This window comes from Rattus norvegicus, chromosome 3 (genome assembly GCF_036323735.1).
Source record: "Rattus norvegicus strain BN/NHsdMcwi chromosome 3, GRCr8, whole genome shotgun sequence".
NCBI classification, from domain to species: Eukaryota; Metazoa; Chordata; class Mammalia; order Rodentia; family Muridae; genus Rattus; species Rattus norvegicus.
The window spans coordinates 87,119,954-87,129,278 of record NC_086021.1 but is presented as its reverse complement, the minus strand read 5'-3'; positions in this window follow the sequence as shown (position 1 = coordinate 87,129,278).

Genomic DNA, 9,325 nt, shown 5'->3' with positions numbered 1-9,325 from the left:
ACTTTAAAATTTAAATGCAAACTTCCAGCCTGAATACCTTTACTTAAATATCATTTTATTACTATAAACATCAGGAGAGAATGCATTTTTGCTCATAAATATGAATATAGCAAAACTTTCAGACCAGCTTAGTAAGGTGAAAATAGCTATTTCAAATCATAAATCATGTGGAGATAATAAATATTAACACAGTGACTCAGGTAATCTTCGTAGAGGCAAACCCATTTATCTGTTAAAATATGCACACCTGTAGATTACAGATGATTGACAGCTTAGTACACCTGATTAGGTAAGCAGTGTTCTGGAATGACACAAATAGAAATAATAAATTTTCCAGAGTTGAAGAATTAAGGTGAGAATCCCACAAATGACCCACCTAAAGTATTTAGGTCATGTAACTGCCAATGGTACTAGCTAAGTCTGAATGGCCAAGTAGCTGGTGAATTCAAAGCTTAGCAGAAATGAAAAAGGCAAAAGGTAAGGAAATTTTATCAAATTTATAGTTTATAGCTTTATTAGATACAGAACTAGTCAACTAAATTTAAAAATGTAGTTTTTCTTTAATTCCAGGTCTATAATATGGTTTAAAACAATGCACACATTAAATTTACACTTATTCATATACATGTCATTTAAAGGAACATCTAAAGATTGACAATAAGCAGGGACGGTTAAAAAAAACAAACAAGAAAAACTGGACAATAAGAAACATTCCCAAATATATAGGTACTGAATACAGAAAGTAGTAAGAAACTCATGGTTGGAATTTAGTAAATTTCTTTTGAGTTAAGAATCTAAAGAAGGAGATACCTTTCAAGAAACAAGAAACATGCAGAACACCAAAAATACTGGACCAGAAAAAAAAGCCTCCTCAGCACATAATCATCATCATCATCATCATGACCACCACCATCCACCACCACCACCACCATCCACCATCATTATCACCACCACCACCACCACCAACACCACCACCACCACCAACACCACCACCACCAACACCATCATCATCAACATTATCATCATCCAAAATAAAGAAATTATATTAAAACTTGCAAGGGAAAAAGATCAAATAACATACAAAGGCAGACATATTAGAATAACACATGAGTTATCAGTAGGGGGTACTCCAAATGCCTATAGATATTCTCCAAGTTCAAAGAAACCACAGATGCCATATCAGGCTTCCATACCCAGCAAGACATTTAATTACAGTATATGGAAAAATAAAAACATTCAGAAATCAAACAAAATTGAGCAGTGTCTGCCTAGTACTTCAGAAGGTGCTAGTAAATCTTTAACCTGAAAACGTTAAGTACAGTCAATAAACCGCAAGGAATAAATAGTCTGAGACTAGCATATCAAAGAGGAAGGCACACACAAACATGCACACACATGCACGCACACACGCATGCTCGCATGCACATGCAAGCACGTGCACATGAAGGCGGACAGGGACTCATGTCATAAGAAGAAAATAATAGGAATTCATAAACAATGTTCATTAATCTGAACATCAGCAGTTTCAATGCAACAATGAAATGACACAAAGTATGATAATGGATGAGAAAACAGGATCTATATTTTATTGCATCAGAGAAGCATCAAGACCAGAAATAGATAACACCTCAGAATAAAAGGAAGGGAAAATTTATCCTAAGCAAATGGACCTAAGAAGCAAGCTAGCATGGCCATTTTAATATCTGACAAACTACACTTCAAATCAAAACTAATCAGAAGAGATAAAGAAGGACACTAAGTACTCTTCAAAGGAAAAACCCATCAAAAGACACTGCAACTCTTAACATGTATGCACCAAATAAAAGAGCACTCAAATTCATAAAAGAAACAATACTATAGCTTAGCTAATATGAAGACCCTCACACATTGATAGTGGGTGACTTTAGTAATGCACTCTTGCTAATAGACAAAGAATATTGGAGCGAACTGACATGATAAACCAAATGGTCCTAACAGATATTTAAAGAAAATTCACCTAAATACACACGCATGTGTCTGAGAGTGTGAATGCAGACACACACACACACACACACACACACACATACACAAACACACACACACACATCCTTTTTTCTCATCATTTCACATAACTTTCTCCAAAACTAACCATATACTCAGACACAAAAAAGTCTCAAGAAAATACTTTGAGTCCTATCTGACCATCATAGATTAAAAGTAGACATCAACAACAGAGACAAAAAGAAGCTTCCAAATTAACAGAAACTGAATAACTCGCTACTGAATAAAAAAAATGGGTCAAGACAAAAATCAAGGAAGAAATGAAGATTTTCTAGAATAAATGGCAATAAAAACAAAACATACCCAATGTATGCTAGACAATGAAGGCATCTCTGAAAGGCAAGTACATAGCATGAAGTACCGACAAAGAAATTGGAGAGATATTACATTAGTTTCCTAACAGCACACTGGGAAACCATAGAATAAAGAAGAAGGAGGAGGAGAAGAAAGAAGAGGAGAAGGAGGAGGAGAAGGAGGAGGAGAAGGAGGAGGAGGAGGAGGAGGAGGAGGAGGAGGAGGAGGAGGAGGAGGAGGAGGAGAGTAGGAAAAGAAAGAAAGGAAGGAAGGAAGGAAGAGAGAGGGAGGAAGGAAGGAAGGAAGGAAGAAAGAAAGAAAGAAAGAAAGAAAGAAAGAAAGAAAGAAAGAAAGAAAGAAAGACACTCGAAAGGAGTAGATGTCAAAAAATAAACTCAGGACTGAAGTCAATTAAATAGAAACAAACAAGAAGCATCAACAACAAAAATAAAAAGAGTCAACGACACGAAGAGTTGTTTCTTTGAGAAAATCAATATGATTGATAAAGATTTATGCAAATTAGTCAAAATGCAGAGAGAGAAGATCCACATTGAGAAAATGAAATGGAAATGAGATATAGCAACAAGATACCAAAGGAATTCAGAGAATCATAAGGTTGCACTTCAAAAAACTGTATTCAAACGCATTGGAAAAATCTACAATAAATAGATAATTCTCAAGACATACAACATAGCAAAATTATATCAAGATCAAGTCAACAATTTATATAGACCTATAATCCTTAGTGAAATAAAAGTGGTAATTAAAACTCTACCAATGCCTGGCAGGGAAACCCAGGGACAGATGTTTTTAGTGCAGAATTCTGCTGGTTTCTAAAGAAGAGTTAATTCCAATACTCCTCAAATTATTCCACAACAGAAGGAAAATTGTCCAATTCCTTTTATGGTTCGATGGTAACCCTAATACCTAAGCCACATTAAAAAAAATTGCAAACCAATTTTCCTTATGCATGTAATTAGAAAAATTCTCAACAAAATACCTGAAAACAAAAGTCAAGAACATATCAAAAAGATCACTGATCATGTCAGATTATGCCTCATGTAGGGATGCTTCAAAATACATATATGTATGAATGCGATTCGCCATATAAACAATCTGAAAGACAAAAACCACATTATTATTTCCTTAGATACAGAAAAGGACTTTGATAAAATCCAACATCACTTCATGATAGAAAGTTCTTGAGATATTAGGGACGCCAGAGACATTCCTGAACATAAAAAAGGCAGTTTACAGCAACTTCAACTAAAATAGAAAGTAACTCAAAGTAACTTGACCAAAATCAGAAGCAAGACAATGTCGCTCACTTTCCCCAACCTATTCAATATATTGCTTGAAGTCTTAGCTAGAACAAGTAAACCACTGAAGATATTAGGGTGATATATATTGGAAAGGAAGAAGAAAAAAGTAACTTTATTTGAAGATGATATGACAGATTTACATAAGTGATCCTAAAATTTCCACCTGGAAACTGCTACAACTGATGAATACTGTTATCAAAGTATCTAGATACAAATACATCACAAAAATCAAGAGCCACTTTAATACAAATGACAAGTGAACTGAAAATAAGTGAGGGAAACAGCACTGTGGCAGTTTTAACAGATATGACCCCGTAGACTTGTGTGTTTGAATGCTTGACCCATAGGCAGTGGCAATATTAGGAGGTTTGACCTTGCTGGAGTAGGTATGCTTCATGGTAAGGGTAGGCTTTGAACTCCCCTATGCTCAAGTTATACCCAGGTGGCATTCAGTCTCCTTCTGTGATCTATAGATCAAAATGTAGAAATCTCAGCTCCTTCTCCAGCATCATGTTTGCTTCTGTATTCCCATGTTTCCCACAGTGACAACAATGTACTAAACCTCTGAAACTGTAAGTGCGTTCCAATTAAATATTTTCCTTTATAAGAGTTGCCATGGTCATGGTGTCTCTTCATAGCAGTAAAACCCTAAGAGAAGTAGCTTTCAGAATTGTCTCAAAAAATATAAAATATATTTCAATAAGTTAAACCAAGAAAGTGAAAGACTAGAGTGATAAAATCTTTTAGATATTGAAGAAATATATTGAAGAAGATATTATAAGATTGAATCTCATCCTCATGTATGGGTAAGATTAATATAGTAAAACTGGCAATCCTACCAAAAGCAATTCATAGATTCCATACAATTCATATCAAAATTCCAAAATATTTCTTCAAATATCTTGAAAGGATATTTCAGGTAAATTTGCACGCACACACACACACACACACACACACACACACACACACACCAAACTAAACAAAAACAGGATAGCTAAAACAATCTTGAATAACCAAATAGCTGAGATATACATATATTACATGTATGTGCATATATATAACCACCTCTCTCACCTTAAAAGTACTACAGAGCTATTAGTAATAAAAAACCATACAGTTTTAGCAAAAAACTAAAGACACATGCATCAATGAATTCTAACTGAAGAACCAGAAATAGGTCCACACACATAGGGACACCTAAGTTTTAGTAAAGAAGCCATAAATACACACTGGACAAAAGTCAGCTTCTTCAAAAATAGTAGTGGTCAATCTGGATGTTTACACTTAAGAGAATGCAAATAGATCTATACTTCATACTTATCACCCTGCACAAAACTCACTTGCAAGACCTTGGATCTACAGTGGTTCCTGCCTGTAAGATGTTTTATTATAATGGTGACACAAAATGTATAGGTATAAGTAATCATTCTTTGATCTTATTTAAGACTCATTCTATGAGATCGGACCTATATTTAATTCTATTTGGGTGACCAAAGACCTGAGACTAGATAACCCAGGTTCCTAGGGAAAACCAGATTTTATTGTTCTATAAAAGGAATCTACAGGGGCACTCAAGCTGCAGGTTCCCTGCGGTCCAGACACTGCCCAGATCTGAAGGGACCCAGTCAACAGCTCCCTGCACCCAAATCCCACAGGAGGGAGAGCTAAACCTTCAGAAGGGCAGACATGCCTGGGAAGTCAGAAGAGACTACACTCTGCCCACATTTCTGACTCCAGAGGAAAGCACCTAACACCCTCTGGGACCCAGGAAAAGGTAGGGCAGGCCCTTCTGGTTGCAACCCTCACAGAAAGCTCAAACGCAGCCCCCCAGGAGCAACTTCAGCCCCGGGACCAGAAGTAAGACCAACTTTTCTCCTCCAAGTGACCTGCCTGGTGGACTCAGGACATACAGAGGCAAAATTCCTCTGGGACCAGACACTTCTTGTTTTTAGCTGAAGCCAGAACGTCACTGATCCCTGCCCACAGCTCTCTGCTCCCAAACCGCTTGGGAGCGAGAGCTCACTGCCCAGACAGGTGGGCACTCCTGCGACTGCAGAGCGGAAGAGACCACCAACAATACCCACCCCTCCCCACATCCCTGGCCCAAGAGGAAACTGTATAGGGCCTCTGGGCACAGGATGATATGGGCACTCAAGTGGCAGGTTCCGTATGGCCCAGACACCACCTGGATCTGAAGAGACCCAGTCAACAGTTCTCTGAACCCAAATCCCATTGGAGGGAGAGCTAAAACTTCAGAGGGGCAGACACGCCTGGGAAGCCAGAAAAGACTACACTTTGCCCACATTTCTGACTCCAGAGGAAAACACTTAATGCCATATGGGACCCCTATGCACAGGGGCCCGGGATAAGGCAGGGCAGGCCCTTCTGGTGGCGGCCCTCAGAGAGAGCTCAAAGGCAGCCCCCCCAGGAGCAACTTCAGCCCAGGGACCAGAGGTAAGACCAACTTTTCTCCTCTAAGTGACCTGCCTGGTGGACTCAGGACACACACCCACAGGAACAGTTGAAGACAAGGAGACAGGAAAGACTATACGCCTGAAAGCAGAACACTTTATTACCATAACTGGGTGAAAGAAAACAGGAAAACAGGTCTACAATACTCCTGACTCACAGGTCTATAGGACGGTCTAGCCACTGTCAGAAATGGTAACACCAGAGACAAGCTGATGGCTAGAGACAAGCTCAGGAACCCAAGCAACAGAAACCAAGTATACATGGCATCATCAGAGTCCAATTCTCCCACCAAAGCAAACACTGAATATCCAAACACACCAGAAAAGCAAGATCTTTATTTTAAATCACATTTGATCATGATGATGGAGGACTTCAAGAAAGACATGAAGAACTCCCTTAGAGAAATGCAGGAAAACATAAATAAACAAGTAGAAGCCTATAGAAAGGAATCACAAAATTTCCTGAAAGAATTACAGGAAAACACAAGCAAACAGGTGAAGGAATTAAAAGTGGAAATAGAAGCAATAAAGAATGTACAAAGGGAGACAACACTGGATATAGAAAACCAAAGGAAGATACAAGGAGCCGTAGATACAGGAATCACCAACAGAATATAAGAGATAGAAGAGAGAATCTAAGGAGCAGAAGATTCCATAGAAATCATTGAATCAACTGTCAAAGATAATGTAAAATGGAAAAAACTACTGTTTCAAAACATACAGGAAATGCAGAACTCGATGAGAAGATCAAACCATAGGACAATAGGTATAGAAGAGAGTGAAGACTCCCAGCTCAAAGGACCAGTAAATAGCTTCAACAAAATCATAGAAGAAAACTCCCCTAACCTAAAGAAAGAGATGCCTTTAAGCATACACAACTCCAAATTGATTGGACCAGAAAAGAAACACCTCCCGTCACATAATAGTCAAAACACCAAATGCACAAACGAAGAAAGAATATTAAAAGCAGTAAGGGAAAAATGTCAAGTAACATATAAAGGCAGACCTATCAGCATCACACAGGACTTCTCACCACGGGTATGAAAGCCAGAAGATCCTGGACAGATGTCATACAGACCATAAGAGAACACAAATGCCAACCCAGGTTACTGTATCCTGCAAAACTCTCAATTAACATAGATGGAGAAAACCAAGATATTCCATGACAAAACCAAATTTACACAATATCTTTCTACAAATCCAGCACTACAAAGGATAATAAATGGTAAAACCCAATATAAGGAGGCAAGCTACACTTTAGAAAAAGGAAGAATCTAATCGTCCTGGCAAATAATAAAGAGAAGAAAAGCACACAAACGTAACCTCACATCCAAATAAGAATATAACAGGAAGCAACAATCACTGTTCCTTAATATCTCTCAATATCAATGGACTCAACTCCCCAATAAAAAGACATAGATTAACAAACTGGATATGTAATTACGACCCTGCATTCGGCTGCCAACAGGAAACACACCTCAGAGATAAAGACAGACACTACTTTAGAGTGAAAGGCTGAAAAACAACTTTCCAAGCAAATGGTCAGAAGAAGCAAGCTGGAGTAGCCATTCTAATATCAAATAAAATCGATTTTCGACCACAAGTCATCAAAAAAGATAAGGAAGGACACTTCATATTCATCAAAGGAAAAATCTACCAAGATGAACTCTCAATCCTAAATATCTATGCTCTAAATACAAGGACACCTATATACATAAAAGAAACCTTACTAAAGTTCAAAGCACACATTGGATCTCACACAATAATAGTAGGAAATTTCAACACCCCACTCTCATCAATGGACAGATCATAGAAACAGAAATTAAACACAGACATAGACAGACTAAGAGAAGTCATGAACTAAATGTACTTAACAGATATATATATAGAGAGAGAACATTCTATCCTAAAACAAAAGGATATATCTTCTCACCACCTCATGGTACTTTCTCCAAAATTGACCATATAATTGGTCATAAAACAGGCCTCAATAGATACAGAAAGATAGTAATAATACCATGCATCCTATCAGACCACCACGGGCTAAACCTGGTCTTCAATAATAATAAGGGAAGGACGCCCACATATACATGAAGTTGAACAATGCTCTACTCAACGATAACCTGGTCAAGAAGAAATAAAGAAAGAAATTAAAGACTTCTTAGAATTTAATGAAAATGAAGATACAACATACCTAAACTATGGGACACAATGAAAGCTGTGCTAAGAGGAAAACTCATAGCTCTGAGTGCCTGCAGAAAGAAACAGGAGAGAGCATATATCAGCAGCTTGACAGCACTCCTAAAAGTTCTAGAACAAAAAGAAGCAAATACACCCAGGAGGAGTAGAAGGCAGGAAATAGTCAAACTCAGAGCTGAAATCAACCAAGTAGAAAGAGAAAGGACAATAGAAAGAATCAATAGAACCAAAAGCTGGTTCTTTGAGAAAATCAACAAGATTGATAAACCTTTAGCCAGACTAACCAGAGGACACAGACAGTGTGTCCAAATTTACAAAATCAGAAATAAAAGGGAGACATAACTACAGAATCAGAGGAAATTAGAAAAATCATCAGATCCTATTACAAAAACCTATATTCAACAAAACTTGAAAATCTGGAGGAAATGGACAATTTCCTAGACAGATATCTGGTACCAAAGTTAAATCAGGAACAGATAAAACCTTTAAATACCCTCATAACTGCTAAAGAAATAGAAGCAGTCATTAAAGGTCTTCCAACCAAAAATAGCCCAGGTCCAGATGGGTTCAGTGAATAATTCTTTCAGACATTCATAGAAGACCTCATACCAATACTATCCAAACTATTCCACAAAATTGAAACAGATGGAGTGCTACTGTATTCCTTCTATGAAGTCACAATTACTCTTATAACTAAAGCACACAAAGACCCAACAAAGAAAAAGAACTTCAGACCACTTTCCATTATGAGTATCGACACAAAAATACTCAATAAAATTCTGGCAAGCCGAATCCAAGACCACATCAAAACAATCATACACCATGATCAAGTAGGCTTCATCCCAGGCATGCAGGGATGGTTTAATATATGGAAAACCATCAACACAATCCACTATTAAACAAACTGAAAGAACAAAACCACATGATCATTTCATTAGATGCTGAGAAAGCATTTGACAAAATTCAACATTCCTTCATAATAAAAGTCCTGGAAAGAAT